Raw genomic sequence first — 17142 nt, 5'->3', positions numbered from 1 at the left:
AGCCTCTTTTCAGCCTGAGGGTCCCATTCCCTTGTGAAAACCTTTCAGGGCTCAGTTGTAGGTGGGGCCACAATTTTCCAGTTATGACATAACTATCCCAAGTCACAACGCAGCTTTAGAGCTCAGCGGTCAACAATCAACATGGCTTTCTCACTGCGCCAGCTGCAGGAGAAATGCTGCGAGCAAAGGTAACCCTTGTACATCACCTTCATGTATCTGATGAAGATATTTGATCCTGTCATCTGAAAAGGACTCTTCACACCGCCCAGCAAGATAGGAAGCTTCACAAGATGATTGTGTCCTTGCACAAGAACATGTGTGGCACCGTCCAGTACGATGGCTCATCCTCATACGGCTTCTGTATAAAGAGCCATGTGAAACAGAGCTGTATTCTTGCCCCAACTCTTTGGCATATTCTTCTCCCTGCTGATCTCCTGTGCCTTCAGCTGGATTGAAGATATCCAAGAAGCAACGGGGACTGTTCAACCTGGCACATCTCCTCACTAAAACAAAAGTGTGACGGGTCCTTATCTGAGAGATGATGTTGGCAGAAGACAGCCTTGACTCTGAGGAAGCTCTACAGAGACTCATCAACTATTTTGCCCAAGCCTGCAGGCAGTTTTGACCAACATCCTGGGTCAGGACTTCACCAGCACTCCACGCATCAGCATTGGTGACCACTCGCTTGAGGTGGTAGATGATTTCATCTACCAGGACTCCACCATAATCAGCAACATCTCCATTGAATCTGAGCATATTGGCAAGGCAACTACAGCAACGGCTTGCTTCTCCAGGCTTGCGTGTTGAGTACACTGCTTTATGGAAGTGAGTGGTCTGCAATTTACAACGACCAGGAGCGATGCCTCAATGCCTTCCACATGCATTGTGTCAGGAAGATTTTGGACATCACATGGCAGGACAGAGTCTCAAACAAAGATGTGTTCTCCCAAGCTCACATTCTCAGCATGTTCACACTCCTGTCTTAGTGATGTGTATGCTGGCTTGGTCATGTCTACAGAATGGAAGAGGGCAGGATCTCCAAGGACGTGCTCTACGGGCAGGTTTCTTCAGGCACTAGGCCCGTTGGCAGACCAACTGAATTACAAAGATGTCTGCAAATGTGGCACGAAGGCTGGCAACATCAGCCCTGCTATGTGGGGATCCCTTGTAGATGACCACAGTGGCTGGAGACAGTCATTCAGGTTGTGCATCCATAGCCGTGACCAGAGAAGGAATGGCCACTGGGAGGAGTGTTGAGGAAAGAAACCCCATGGTGCGTCTGCAGCATCACAACCAGACGCCTTTATCTGCCCCAGCTGCAACAAAACATGCATTTCCTGCATCTGTCTGTACAGCTACAACAAGGCACACTCCTCCATTGTCTCCCAAGAGAGACGGATGCCAACAACTACTTATGTGCTGAGTAATTTCACCTTTTGTCAGCATCAGTTTTTGAAACAAGCTTTCCTGTTCAGGTGGGCAATTGGCTGAAACTGTAATTTTTTAAAAATCAAATACTATAGGCAGGTTATTTACTGGTACTTTAACCTCTCCTTCCTCCCCTCCCTTCCTCCCAGCATAGTTGCACATACAAAAGTCGCCACAATCCTAGGCCTCATCTGCACTATACAGTGGTGCCTCACAAGACGAAATTAATCCGTTCCGCGAGTCTCTTCGTCTTGTGGTTTTTTCGTCTTGCGAAGCACGGCTATTAGCGGCTTAGCGGCTTTAAGAAAAAGGAAACAAACTCACTAGAACTCTCAAGACGTTTCGTCTTGCGAAGCAAGCCCATAGGGAAATTCGTCTTGCGGAACGACTCAAAAAACGGAAAACCCTTTCGTCTAGCGAGTTTTTCGTCTTGCGAGGCATTCGTCTTGCGGGGCACCACTGTACATTTAAAGCACTATACATTTAAAGCAGTATCATACTACTTTTAAACAGTCATTGATTTCCCCGAATAATCCTGGGAACTGTAATTTGTTAAATGTGCTGAGAGTCGTTTGGAGACCCCTGTTCCCCTCCCAGAGCTGCGATTCTTAGAGTGTCAATCCCTCTTCCCATGGGACTCACGGGCCTTCTTTGGACAAAACATGCATACAATTTGCATTGTCACTCAGTTTTAAGGGTAAACAAGGCCCCGCAGGCCCTAAATATAGCTCTATGAACTTTACTCAGGCCACACACCTGCACCAGATCATCTTTGTGCATTTTTGCCTGGTTGGAATGTGTCCTTTAACTTTAATGATTCTTCTTGCTTGCCTGGATGAACAATAGAGAAGGATGTCCAAGTGTAAATAAAACCACCTTGACTCTATAAAGGTACAAGTCACATTACAGTGGTACCTCAGGTTACAGACGCTTCAGGTTACAGACTTCACTAACCCAGAAATAGTACTTCGGGTTAAGTACTTTGCTTCAGGATGAGAACAGAAATCGCATGGTGGCGGCAGCGGCAACGGCAGCAGTGGGAGGCCCCATTAGCTAAAGTGGTACCTCAGGTTAAGAACAGTTTTAGGTTACGAACAGACCTCCGGAACGAATTAAGTTCTTAACCCAAGGTACCACTGTAGTTGCTCTGCCCACTTTTGCCTCTGGGGGGCCTCTAGGTAGCACTCCCAGGAGGGAATGTGGCCATCTAGCTGAAATATATTCCCTATCCTTGTCCTAGAAGATGACAAGGTACAGGGAAATCTGAGCAGGTATGTACGCCTGTGACTTTGAAACCGTGGGACACCTTTTCTCCCGCCCATTTGGAAATTTCCCATAGAACAGATCTGCTTTTAGAAGGGGGGGGGGTTAATTTTCTACGATGGCACAGTGACCGGATTTCTGCATTCGCCGCAGCACTTCTTGCTTATGGGATATTTATGGCTAGGTGACTAAAAGAATGTCTCTAATAGCTATCTAAGGGATCTTATTATTCCCAGAAGGATGGAATGAGTTTTGAATCGCTGTGTTGGATTCCGCAAGTACTTCTGCCTCCCTTGCTAGGCAATGATATACCATAGCGTGCTTTCAATATTAGTGCAATTGATTGGTATTTCACTTCTAATGCTGCCAATAAATTACCTTGTTGGTCTACGATTGTTGGGAAAGGGCTTTTTAAAAACACACACAAAAAGCTGCTTGTGATTCTGCTATTTTTTATGTGGCGAGGTGACTCATCATGGCAGGACAGTGGCTATTAATAATGCTTTACGTTCCAGATCTGTTGCTCTGTGCCTCTCATCTTCAGGAGGGAAAGAAAGCAGGAAAGGAGCTGCCTTTTTACGGGTTCTGTTTCTGTTGCTTGAAAGAGCAGGAAAAGCCCTGGAGTTTGCCTTCTCCTGTGCCAGGGGAAAAGTAGATAGGAACCATCTCAAAAGGAGGGTATGCGGGGTTTGGGGAAGCACCTAAAAAAAAAAAAAAAAAGTGGCATGTGTGGAGGAAGAAGCCAGCCTGAATGTAGTTCTAACAAGTACTAATTTTATATGTGAAGCGTGCTCATGTGTTTTGACCGTCGGATGCCAAGAAGATAAAGAACTACACAACTTTTAGAAGACATCTGAAGGCAGCCTTGTATCGGGAAGTTGCTAATGTTAGATGTTTTATTATGTTTTCATGTGTGCTGGAAGCCACCCAGAGTGTGTATGGGGGTGGTAATAATAATAATAATAATAATAATAATAATAATAATAATAATAATAATAATAATAATAAAGCTGCAGGGACCAAGGGTCTTCATGAGCCTTATTTTGGTACACTGGCTGAAACAAGTCATTCATGGACATGCTGTTGTCTTTCTTATTGGATAACTGGTTTGAGTCCTAAATGGTAAAAAAAAAGCCAGAAGATTAACTAAGAAGCCAATTTATACTCTGCACATGAAAGAATTCTCATTTCTAAACAGTGACTAGAAAATATGTACTTCTGCATGAGATCTAGTCTTTTCTCTAAATCTAAGGGATGAGACAATTTTGAAGCTTATCTTGAGTAGGACAAAGATGCAGCCAAGAAACTTGGAGAAGATGGTGTGTGTGGTTTATCCAGCATGGCAATGAACTATCATGTGTGCCTGTTGCCATTTTTTGGTTGATTGTGCCTTTTAATTTATGTGCTACTATTATGTAAGTAATCTTGAGATAATTTTGTATTTTAAAAAAAGCAACTAGTGAGTTCAGTCAACAGCAGCAAAAGTTCTAGGCATAAGGGGCAGCACAGGGGAATAGGCAGAGTTGTTTCAATGAGCAGGAGATGCTGTGTTTGAATGTTGAATTATCTCCAAATGAAGTAGTTTTGTAGAGATTGATTCTGGGATTTCAGGTATTTCAGGTAAATCCATTTACGCCCTTTTAGGGGTGTGGTGGCTTTGCGGGATGCCCAGCACCTCCCTTCCCGCTGGCGATGCAGGGCTGGGTGTCAGGGTCTGATCCCTGCTGGAACACGATTTTCTTCTTGTGCTCGCGGCTTGAAATCCTGCTCTGCATCAGCCTGCCAAATTGGCCAAAGGCAGGCTGGCTCGGAGCATGCTGATTGGGCACCTGGGGCGGCTGGGGCAGGACGCTCCGCAGGGCCTCCAAGGAGTCTGCCTGCCTCTTCCCACTCAGCTGCCCTAAAGCTGGGGGGGGGGGGGGTGTTTGGCGGTGGCGGCAGGTAGACTGTTAGGGGCATCGCAGAGCCTGCAGGCGCCCAAGCCACCACGTCACTCCCAGGAGAGACACGTGGCTTGAGCACGCTGCAGGCCCTGCTGTGAGTGCCACCTGGCATTTTGTCACTCCCCCTCAGTGGTGACACCCCGGGCAGTCCATCCCCATCGCACCCCTGTCCCTCATGTTTGCTCCCGGGGGATTTAAAACAGCCCATGCCAGCTCCCGATGCCCAGCTCTTCATTGTTGGATCCCCCATCCACTCTGGTAATTTTGCATTTACTCATTGAATTGACCTTGCTATGGCTGCGGTGGTCACCGTATTAGTGAGGCTAGGTAGGCATTTGCCTACCAAGCGAATTGGCTATGACCTGGAGGTTTTGCCTACCCCATAGCAATCATCACAACTTTGGCGGTTTTGGCATTGGGTGACCTTAGCCTTGGTTGGAAGGGGGGATGTAACCTCGCCTTCCCCTCCAGAAATAGGGTATCTCATTAAAGGGACCCATGATGGAGTTGCTTCTGTCCATTTGCCCAGATAGGGGGCTTGGGCATCAGCACTCCTAGAGGCGGGGATCCCTTCAGGGATCCCCCCTATTTGATGTAAGTCATAGGAATCCCTGCTGCCGGGTTGACCCTGATGTCATTTCTGGTAGGCAGCCCGGAAATAAATGTTTACCCAATTCCTATGCCAAACCACTTCATCTGTTGTCAATAAAGTTGTGGCCTGATTTGATCCCGTTCAACTGTGTGGTCTCCTTTATTGGTAGCTCACCTGAGCGGGGGTGGGGTGGGGGAATGTGCAGCCTGGGCCTGCAATCTTGTTAAGGAGTACTCAGTTACTGGTTAACGCCCCCCCCCCCCCAAAAAAATTATTTGGTACTTATTGGTGGCAGCAAGAATGTTTGTGTTGGCACACTGGGTGTAGCAGTATGGTTAAAAAGGCTTTGGGACCTTGGTATTATCAGGAAAAATACTAATTGTAAAAGATGCAAAACCACAGACAGCCTCTGGTAGGACCAGTTGTTCCATTTTTATCACTTCCTGGAATGAACACAGTTGAAAATACAGCATAGCTTGAAGTTTAAGCAAGGTTTTAGACTCGTGCAGAAGTTAGCAACATTTTCCTCAATAACAGGAGCTTTCTTTTCATAAAGATTTCTGTAACTCTGCTTTGGAAAACTCTGATGAAATGTCAATTATAAATAAGGAGAAAATATCTGAGAACACCTGGTGATTTTTTGGGTGATGGTAGGTTAACGGTGCTTTTAAAGCAGCACTCTTAATAATCACAGATCAGGACAGGAGGAATTGCATTAAGTTGCTTATGCAAGTTGCAAGGTATTTCAACAAGGCGTTCTAATAACACCTTTTCAGTCTGAAAAGTGTCACTAGACTGTGTTGTTTATGTTGGATGGTTGAAGTTGACCGCTGTGTTCAGGCTCCACACAGGTGTCAATAACAGCAGATTCTTGGTGGGACTGTGAATACAGGCCTGCAGCAGGGTTTTTACTACTCTGAGTTGTACCTAAGACATTAGTGCACAGTAGCTTACAGTGTGTGAAGACAATGCACAAGCACTTTCCACACATTACTCTGAACAGAAGGGAGTAGCATTTTACCTGCTTGTGGCCTCTGGTCCCACGCTGTGTACAGATTTGGTGGAGGGCTCTTCCTCACCTATTGCTGCACATGAACTAGCTCGCAACCAGTGATCCTAAACAAGTGGAATCCTGCTCCCCCTTGTCTACCTATTCAAATGAACATGTGAAAAGTGCTACAGGGAATGAAGGCAACTGTTGAATGTCCCATACCCCAATAGCTGCTACTTGTAAAAGATAATACTAGGTGACCTGATTTCAAAATTAAGGTAGTTTTTATCTATTCATATAACAAAGATGCAGATCAATGCCCTTCATTTATTCTGGAGCGGCTGCTGGTACCCACCCAGACCCTGATTGGGCTTTTGCCCCTTGCTTACGTCTGTGAAACAAGCCCAGAAATTTGCAGTGAATGGCTGATAAGTGATATGTGAAAGTTGTCTTAAACTTCTATTCTCTACCTTGTTCCTCTGAACTCTGCCCACCACTCTGTGAATACTAACACTGGCCTATAAATTATCCAGCAGGGCTCTGGCACTTAAGCGGCTGGTGTTTTCAGTGGCGTGCATGCATAATCGATCCAGGAGCCTGCCTCTGCTTTTAGCAGAGGCATTTGCAGAAACCTTGGGCTTTCAAAGCTTCCAGCCGTAGACTGCCCATATGAGGTCCCCCCCCCCTTCATCTTTCCCTGCCATCTCCTTCCGTCCAAACCCTGCATCACTCCCACACCTTTTTCAAAGGACTGAGTTATCACCGCTGCACACAGAGGAGGGAGATTTTCACAAAGGGTGACGTGGAGGCAACTGACCAGTCTGCAAAGAGACATCTCCTCGTGTGCTGGATTCTATCCATCTTGTTCCATCACTTTTTGGAATCTGCTTCTTGTGCTTCCCATCAATTTCTCCCTTAACATGTGAAGCATCTTTCTCTGCTATTTTTGGACTTCCTTGGAGAGCTGTCGCTGTCTGCATGAAGCGCCGTGCATCCTCTGGCTTTTATAGGTTGTGGTACAGTGCACAGAGTGGTGGGCTTCTAAGAATGCATCAGGTTTTCCACTTGTTGAGCTGGATTTTGGTACTGCTGAAAGAAAGCCCTTGGGTTGCTGTGGAAAGTTACTGTATTTCCGTTTTGAGGCTTTGGATTAGGATGAGACGATCAGCTGGCTCAAGACTAGGAACCGGTACTGGTATTAAATAAATTGTTCAGACCTTTGTTTAATTCTTTCCTTATAGTTCTTTGTAACTTGACTCATTCCTATGCGTGGTAAATGATGGGGATTTTCATGAGGAATATAAACTAAGACCATGCCTGTAGTAGGGTCTTTTTCTTTTGTGGATAAATATAATTCTCAGTACACATTTTCTTAAGGATGCTATTCTGTTTGTTCTAGTCAATCACAAAGATGTAAGTTTCCACCCTTGATTCCTACCTTCCTCGACAGTTTTTCTTTTGCAATTATACTTTCCTAAGTATTAAATATTTCCCTTCTTGCAAATAAAAGGGGGAATCCTGACTGATGTGCTTTACCAAGGAAATTGTGCATCTGGCTGTATACAAAGTGCTGTCGAACATACTGAGTAAACAAACTAAAAGGAAGACAATTTTCTTCTACTTTTTAAATTTTAGTTGTTTTGAGTGTTGTGTGTGAGATAATGTGATAGAAAAATAATGCAGCTGAAATAGAGGTTTGTTGCTGCTTTTGTTGGGCTTTTTTTTAAAAAAAACAAAAAACCCACCAAATATTCAACCTGATCTCCCTTCTGTTGAATTCCAGAATAAAATTGTTGGTGGCAAATTGAGCTTGATTAAAGGTAAAGGTAAAGGGACCCCTGACCATTAGGTCCAGTCGCAGACAACTCTGGGGTTGCGGTGCTCATCTCGCATTACTGGCTGAGGGAGCTGGCATTTGTCTGCAGACAAATTTGTCTGCAGATCATGTGGCCAGCATGACTAAGCTGCTTCTGGCGACCCAGAGCAGTGCATGGAAACACCATTTACCTTCCCGCCAGAGCGGTACCTATTTATCTGCTTGCACTTTGACGTGCTTTTGAACTTCTAGGTTGGCAGGAGCTGGGACAGAGCAATGGGAGCTCACCCCGTCACAGGGATTCAAACCGCTGACCTTCTGATCGGCAAGCCTTAGGCTCTGTGGTTTAGACCACAGCACCACCCGCATCCCTTTTGAACTTGATTAGCTAATGACAATTTGCATTTTGTGCAAGTAGGTTTCCAGTTTTGAGAGCGTGTGTGTTTCTACGTATCTAGGTGATTAAAGATGCATTTTAAAAAGTGGGTGCAAAGATTAGTCTCAGTGCAGCATTAAGAACATATGTTCATAATCATGTATGGTTCCTGAGTTAGTGTACATAACATTCTGCGAGGCTCATTGAAAGTGACCATAGCCTGATTCAGAAGTGAAGGGGAAATTGTGATTTGTTATGTAAATGAGATGTGCTGAGCTTTGAGTTTGTGCAAATTTCCTCTCCTTATTTTGTGCACTATGAGGAAGAGACTGAAAGCATCTACTGGTTTTAAATTTACAACAGTTACTTGTGGCAGTGTTAGAAACTTTATTCTGTGAACCGCCATGAGACCCCCAGGTGTAGGGCGGTATATAAATTAATTAATTAAATAAAAATAAATAGAAACTGATATGTGAAAACTAAGAGCTAAATGGCACCTTAAACTTAGGTTATAGGCACCACAAAGGAATATCTAGGCGTACTTTTTAAATAACAGCAATACAAAGCTGAAAATGAATGAGCTGCAGCTAAAATCTTGTTTAAATGGTCCAGTACTCTAGTACTCTGAAGACTGCAAAAAACAAACAGGGCCATCTTACCCTTAGGCACTACGGGTGCGGGGCACCTGGGCGCCGGGCTCTCAGGGGCACCAGGCCGAGAGTCCAGGGTCCGAGAGTTGAGTCTGGGGAAGCGCCTGCCCGTCGGTCAGAGCGCCGCAGTGGGTTCTTCTGCTGTGGGTGGCTCTACACCGTGTGTTTGGGGGCAACTGAGCCAGTGAGACGCTGAGGCGGCTGGCTGGCTCCGCCCTCCTGCGCGCCTGGGGCTGGGCAACCTGGGTTTCAGATTTGGGCTTGTTCTTGCATGCTGTTTTTTTTTAAAGAACCCACAGTTCCTTGGATTTGGCTGTAGCTTTCCAGTCAATATCACTTTCACATACGTTTATTCATAAATCTGTTCCATCTGGTTTCTGCATTAATTTGCATTTTTTAACCCCCCACTTGTTTAAATTAGCATTTTAATCTCAGTGTACACATTTCTAAATATATTTTATCTTAAACACACACACACATTTTGATCTGAGAGCTGTGTTGCAAAATTTGGAGAGGTGGAATATGAGGAATAATGACATTGCAATCTTTGTATTAATTGAAAGGTGCAAATTTGATTGGTTCACTTAAAGATGCAGGGAAATTCTCTACCATCTCTTCCAAGGCTTTGTTCTAGTGTCTCTTGAAACACAGAAGTGTGTACTTGTTGTTTCAGAAAACCGCAAATATTCTACCTTTGTTAGGCCAGTAAAATCTCATTTGCCTCCATGATATCTTTCTTCCAGAACAGTTTGACTCAAAGGTCAGGCCCTGAATTAGTGTTTAAACAAAGGCATTAGTCACTTTTACTGGTCGTTGAAAGACTAAAGCTAATGCAATTGTATGATTGAATGTGTAGATTCCAAATGGAAACACTTGGGATCTGCTGTTTCCTCATTGACTGCACATGCCTTTGTTCACTTTGCCTTTCTTTCTCCTCCTGTAAAATAGGTACACTGAAGCAGTAGGCTGAGGGGAAGAATTAATAGCTAAGAATGCTTGGGTGGTGCTTCAGTGACAGTCAAGAGCCAATGACTTTGTCCTCTGTGCTTTGTCTCTTACAAGCAATGGAAGAGTATTGCACCGTGGGGAACAAAGGCACAGAGAACAGGGAGCAAAAGTAAGCAGGCTGCATGGTGTGTACTGTGTTGCTGCAACATAGAGGCAAAAGCTAAATATGTTTCCCCCTCCACATTAACATTTAAGAGCAACCTCCTTTGCTTGGAATGTGTGACTGATAAATGCAGAAACAGCATATGTATGTAATGTAAAACAGGTTGAAGCTAACATAGTGCTGTTCATTAATTCCAATGGCTCTATAAGTTTAATGCAGCCCAGTGGGTTCAGTACTTTGTAATGCTGAAATGTCTTTCATGATGGAACAAACATATATTTAGTGGTGTGTGGGGTTTGCATGCATTCTTAAGGCTGGTTATGAAATGGGCTTCAGTTGTTGCTGCTGAGCATACCTGGTATTTATTTTGATTTATTTATTACAAAATATTTGTATACACTACAATTTTATTTTAAAATATCAAAGCGGTTTACAACAATAGTATGGTGGAACCCAAGGTTTTACTTAAAAAAAAAAAAGTGGTAAAAAAGGTAATCCCAGAAGCCTGAGTTGCCCAGCTTCAACCTCAGCCCTCCAGATGTTTTTGACCTACAACTCCCATGATCCCTAGCTAGCAGGACCAGTGCTCAGGGATGATGGGAATTGTAGTCTCAGAACATCTGGAGGACCAAGGTTGAGAAAGCCTGTATTAGACTCACTGGGAACATACAACATTTTATAAATGCAAAAGTGTTGTTGCTTTTGATACAGAAAACTCTAGCATGTTTTTTGTTTTAAATTAGCTTACCTATTGGATGGAGTGAGATTTGGACAGGAGAGAGCTTGAAAACAATCCCTGCTCAGTTCTCGGCACCTTTGTTTAACCTAAGGGCAGGTGTCATCTCTTCTTCATCATCAGTTTCCCATCTTTAAAGACTACTTTTTATTATTCCATTGTGCTTTATTTTGCTGCATTACAATCCCCGTTAGTTACTTTGAGCATTGGTGGAATGGTGGGATATTTGTTGTAAATAAATAAATGAGATATATTTAAAATTTGCAATACTTTTGTGCTGCTTTTCCAGCTCAGAGCAGTTTGCAACCAAGCGATTAAAAACAATGGTCAGCAATAAGAATGGGAAATTATAACCAGCACAGCAGCAAAGCAACCCAAAGAGAAGAGAGAAAAAGCACATAAACAGGGTTGGGGATCCTGTGCCTGTTCAGATTTTTGTTGTACTGCAGCTCCCTGCACCCCTGACCATTGGCTAAGCCAGGTGGGGCTTCTGAGAGTTGTAATCCAACAACCTGTTAGGGGCCAGAGGTTTTCCATCCAACATAAAAGGTAAAGGTACCCCTGCCCGTACGGGCCAGTCTTGACAGACTCTAGGGTTGTGCGCCCATCTCACTCAAGAGGCCGGGGGCCAGCGCTGTCCGGAGACACTTCCGGGTCACGTGGCCAGCGTGGCAAAGCTGCTCTGGCGAGCCTGCACCAGCGCAGCACACGGAAACACCGTTTACCTTCCCGCTAGTAAGCGGTCTCTATTTATCTACTTGCACCCGGGGGTGCTATCGAACTGCTAGGTTGGCAGGCGCTGGGACCGAACAACAGGATCGCACCCCGCCGCGGGGATTCGAACCGCCGACCTTTCGATCGGCAAGCCCTAGGCGCTGAGGCTTTTACCCACAGCGCCACCCACGTCCCATTCCATCCAACATAGGCCAACTGAAATAATAAAAAAAAGATGTTCAAGTGGAATTGAAAAACCCCCAGTGAAGGATCTCCCTGGGCAAGGCGTTCCATGCTCTCAATGCTGCTGTGAAGAAGACCCCTTCTCACACATTACCACCAGCTTCACCTCTCGTGGTGGTGGAGGAAATATTTTGGAGATAAGCTAGGCAAAGGATTCTGAAGCATTTTGCTCACAGAAGAATGTCAGTAGGAGTTACTCCTTTTCTAAAAAGTTGGTGTTAGTGGGGAGAGTCTTCTTCAGCTTAAATGGTAAGCAACAACCACACACGAATTAAGTTGCCACACAGGGGCAGGGCTGCTCCGGGGATGAATTTAAAGCGCCTTCTATGTGGTGCTTGTTCTGTGCTTTGGTCCTGGAAAGACTATGTACTGTAGTTTGTAAGATTTAACCCCTCATTGTGTGCTGTCACACACAAGCAGAGGAACAGAGCCCTCATTCTTCTCATGTATCTCAGTTGTTACTTTTCAGATATATTGGGGTGGGGTAACTCAGTCAAGTGACATTTTGAGTGGGACCCAACAGTTCAGCTCCATTCTTCCTTTGATGTGCTCTCCTTGTTGAGCAACATGTGAAGACTGCTGCAGAAATGGGGAAGTTCCCAACTCAAATCTTGCCTTGGGCATAAACTCTTGGTGGCCGTTTCAACAAGTTCCCTTTGCTTGGCCTCAGCACCTTATGGGGATAATACACTTCTGCCTTAAACAGCCATTGTAAGGATTACTGCGATAATGTAAAGGAAGTCTTTTGAACACTTTGCTAAGTACTGTTATCAGAATACTTGTCCTTAAAGCAGACAGAGCACTTCTCAAAAAAAAAAAAATATGAAAAAAAAATGCTGAGGTCTCTTTCCTCCCCCCCCCCCCACTTTCTCCTGCTGTGTTTTGTTTACAGAACTTGTTCCATTATAGCTGTCAAAGTAAATTTCTTTATTCACTCCTTTGGACAAATCTGTTAAAGGCTCATTTGGTTAGTGCATGCTCTTGTCACCTCAGGAGACCCAGGATGAAGTGGATCAGAGGTTCCAAACAAAGTAAGTTTGCTGACCTTAGCTTGTCCCTAGAGAGCCTTTTTGTCCCCATCACAAGGCATTTCACAGTTTGCCTTGAATTGCAATCTCTGCTCAGGGGAGGTGAATGAATTGGAACAGCAGGGGGCTGTTGTGAATTAGGATTGATGTGTATTAGCAGTACTGGGGGAAGGAGCAACCAGGTATTCAACAAAAAGCAGAGGGATTTGCAGCTCAGAGCTGAAGTGCAAGAGTCCTCTTGGCTGCCCTAGATTTCAAACCAACTTGAGAAATCCTTTTAAAAAAAATAGTGGAGTGAGTGCTCCCCTCACAGTTGTGTGCTGTTTTTGACTTGCAGTGGTGCTTGCAGTTGACAGAGGTGAGCTGACTTCAGTTTTGTGTGGTCTACTTAGTTTTACTGGTCTCCTTGTAGACAGACAGTTGTTTAAAATTGCAAAAGGAGAGCTCGTATTTAGGATCCCTTTAACAGTGAAGGCATACACAATTTTCTATTGAGTGTTTCTGAGTATGTACTCTTCCTTAAGAATGTAAGAAGTACCTTCTACGTAGTTCAGTCTGTTTTGCCAAAATCCTCAGTGGTGGAGCACATCCTTTGCATGCAAACTGTTTTGGATTCTATTCCTGGAATCTTCAGGTAGGACTGGGAAAGACCGCTGGAAAGACACTCCAAGTCACTTCAGAGGAGACTGAGCTAAATGGACCAGTAGTCTGACTCAGCAGAAGTGAGGAACAATATCCAGTCAGCAAACAGGATCCTGAGTTTCCACACCCCTTGTGGGCTATTCTTTTCCTTTGTGTGTGTGGCTCAAGTTGCAGATGCAGGAGAAAGATCTCTTGCATCACTGGCTTGAATTCAAGCTGATGATTGAAAGGAAGAATTGGGAGTGTGCTTGAAAGTCCACTCCCAGTTCTTCCTCATTTTAGTGGCTGCTTGAAATTCCAAGTCTCGGCTTTGTTTTCAGTGCCTGGTATCCCATATGTTGCCAAGTGCGGTGAAAGTGGGTGCAGTCTGCCCAAAATGGCTGGTAGGCCATATTGGGCCCACAGATCAGAGGCTCCCCACTTTGGGGAGTATAGAGTCACATGTTTTGATTGTAAACACTCCATTGGAAATTGACTAGCAGGTCTTGGTATACTATCTGCCCACTATTGACTTATGACAATGCACTAGAACTAGACTTTAGTTAAACACACAGCCCACCTTTTCCTTCAGTAGAAGTTTGGTTGTGCAACAGTTGATTTATGAACTTATTTTGTAACTCAGAGGTGAGGAAGCTCTTGCCTTGAGGGCTGAATGCAGCTACCCAGGATTCTCTGAATGGCAGCTGGGACTCTTCCCAAGTTCTTACTCTTCATCAGCCTTGCTCCATGACATTCTCAAATACATTTGCTTGGCTGGGATGTGCCCTTGAATGGCAGAAATGCTTCTCACTTGCTAGGATGGAGAGAGATGAGCATACAAACCTGTTGGTGTTTTTTAATGTGTGGCTGAGACTGTAGCCCACTGCACAGGGCTAAGAGTTGTATCTCTGGCCCCTGCCCACTTGACTTCAGTCCCACCCATCAATGACATGTGGCTTCTGGAAGGTTGCCTATGTTGAATATATAGCTCTCAGGCTGCTGTAACCTACAAGCAAGTGGGATGATGGCTGGCTGCCCATTACCACCATCTGGAACAAGATGCTTGGAAATCAACAGAGCTTAATTTGGGCCCTGGTTTACTGATGCCTTAGTATCAGTTTTTAATACTCTCATATATTCCTATTATATATATTATATGTAAGTGCCTCCTGAGTGTACGCAGAATGCATTTTCTTCATCACTGAGTAATTGCAGAGCACCATCACACAATGGAGATCAGAGGACTTCCAGATGAGAGAGTGGTGCGTCATAATAATAGTTGTGGGGGACAATTTTAATCAGCATGGCAGCATGCAGGAAGGGGAGGAGCAGCCCTTCCCTCTCCAGGATTCAGCCATGACTCTCACAAAAATAGCCCCCTGCACTGCTATTTGCTGGCGGGGGGGGGGGGGAAGAGACTCCCACTGCTGCTTTTCGTCAGAATTTTGGCTGGAGAGGCCCTCCCTTTCCTGAGTGCGGCAGTCACAATGAAAATTGCCTCCATGCCTACTACTAACTCTAAAATCCATGATGTGTTTTTTTTTAGTAATGGATTTGGCACTATGACTGGACGCTAGGCTACCCAGGACGAATCCCCTGTTAAGCCCTATATTATGCCTGTCCACTTCAGGTACTCTCTAGGATTTCCCTCTCCCAGGTATTTTAGGCTCAAGCTTTCCATGTCTAGCTCCCGTCCTGAAACTTTGCTTTGACCACCTGCTCATTCTATCAGTTTTATTCCTGATGGTTTTTCCTGCTCTTTTGAACCAGGACCATCAATATATCTACTCCAGGATCACTTGGCATGCCTCTCAGTACTTTGGAACAACAGGAGGAGAGAGCCATTGTCCACATGTCCTGCTTACATGGCAGACCAACACGGCTACCCATCTGTAGCCTTCCCCAAGTCAGTCTTGTTGGAAACAGGATGCTGGGCCAGACGGGCCTTTGGGTCTAGATCAGGCATGGCCAAACATGGCCCTCCAGATGTTTTGGGACTACAACTCCAACCATCCCTAGCTAACAGGACCAGTGGTCAGGGATGATGGGAGTTGTAGTCCCAAAACATCTGTAGGGCCAAGTCTGGCCATGCCTGGTCTAGCTGGTATTGCAACACAGTGAAGATAAGGGGGCGTTAAACCTTTGTTCTCCATCATGTTTCTGATCTGGGTCAGGAGCAAGCTTGGTTTCTCCTGCTCCAGAGGGAAGGACTTGAACCAATGGTTTCAAGTTACAAGAAAGGAGATTCCAACTAAACATCAGGAGAAAAACTTTCTGACAGTAAGAGCTGTTAGACAGTGGCATGGTCTCCCTCGGGAGGTTGAGGACTCTCCTTCCTTGGAGCTTTTTTAAGCAGAGGTTGGATGGCCATCTGTCATAGATCCTTTAGCTGAGATTCCTGCATTCAGGGGGTTGGACTAGATGACCCTTCTAACTCTATGAAGATCAGGCCAATAACTCCATATGCCCAAGAATTCCATTGGTGATGGTCTCTGGTTTAACTCTCTTGGCATCCTATATTAGCGCCCTCGTAATGGTGTTGAAAGATGCACAACTATATTCAGAGTGTTTACTTTTCCTGGAAGTTCTATTTTTCTTTCTCCCCAGAAATGCCTGCCGTCCTTGTATTGGGCATGTCTAGAAGGCCTGCACAATTTGTGACACACCAAGCTGAAGTCCCTGGCAGGCAGGAAAAAAACCCTGGAATTAGGTAGGCCACCATACACAGCTGGTAGGCTGCATTAAGCTGAGTAGGTCACAAAACTGCACAGGCGTGGAGGTAGGTGGGAGTTGTGGAGTGCTTGGCCAATAAGCAGCATGCCCAGGTTTTTAAATGAGAGATGAAGAAGGGGAAAAGGGATAGAATCAAGTGCTTATAGAATGTCTGTGGTGTGATTGTCTTTAATCCTTGCGCTGTAAAGGTTAATGCAAATGTTGAAGATGTATGCAAAAGGAGGGCCTCTGCTACTTCAGGAAAAGACTCTTTAGCTGAAAAGTAATTATTGATCAATGGCTCCCCATCCACTAAAGGTCTCTTATCGACCCATTTCCTATTGCAGTTCAGCTGCTCTGCTTTTAATCAGTTAATTCACAGATAAACTTCTCCATGAAGGGAGTGCGGTTGCCAACTCTTCTCCCTCCTCCTCGCCCCAACTTGTGGACTAAATAACTTGGAAACGTCTTCATGAGAAACTTGCGTAGGGATGTGCCTCTGAATCTAGCCGTGATACTGCCAAGAAGAAATTATTTTTCATTAGCCTTGAAGACCTCTTATTTGAAGGGCTGCTATATACTCACGGTTTTTCCACATGGAAACTGCTTATGTTTAGGAAGAAACGCAACACCCACATGCAAATTATCATGTGGGCTAATTGCACACATGCATGTGCTTTTCTGTGGACTTCGTTTCCACTGACACGGATGATCTTAGTACTTGTAATGGCAAAATGGAGCAGGGTAGATTTCTGAAATGACTTAAGGAAAACTTTCAGTAATATAGCCAGAACTGGGCAATATTGTTACATTATAAGCAAGAGCCATCTGCCCTGAGATCTGTGGATGAATGGTGGTATACAAATTTAATAAATAATAAAATAATAACTTTTTTAGCCTTAATTTTACATATTTTAG

At 44.7% G+C, this 17142-nt stretch overlaps 1 protein-coding gene across 19 annotated transcripts in view; it reads left to right on the top strand.

Moving 5' to 3' along the window:
• The window catches only part of NRXN3 (neurexin 3), a 1192693-nt gene that overhangs the window by 14365 nt on the left and 1161186 nt on the right, over positions 1–17142 (top strand). The gene's annotated exons all lie outside the window — the stretch shown is intronic.

This window comes from Podarcis muralis, chromosome 1, assembly GCF_964188315.1.
Source record: "Podarcis muralis chromosome 1, rPodMur119.hap1.1, whole genome shotgun sequence".
Taxonomy (NCBI): domain Eukaryota; kingdom Metazoa; phylum Chordata; class Lepidosauria; order Squamata; family Lacertidae; genus Podarcis; species Podarcis muralis.
Note: the sequence above shows the minus strand (reverse complement) of the source record. Positions and strands in the feature narration are given on the sequence as shown.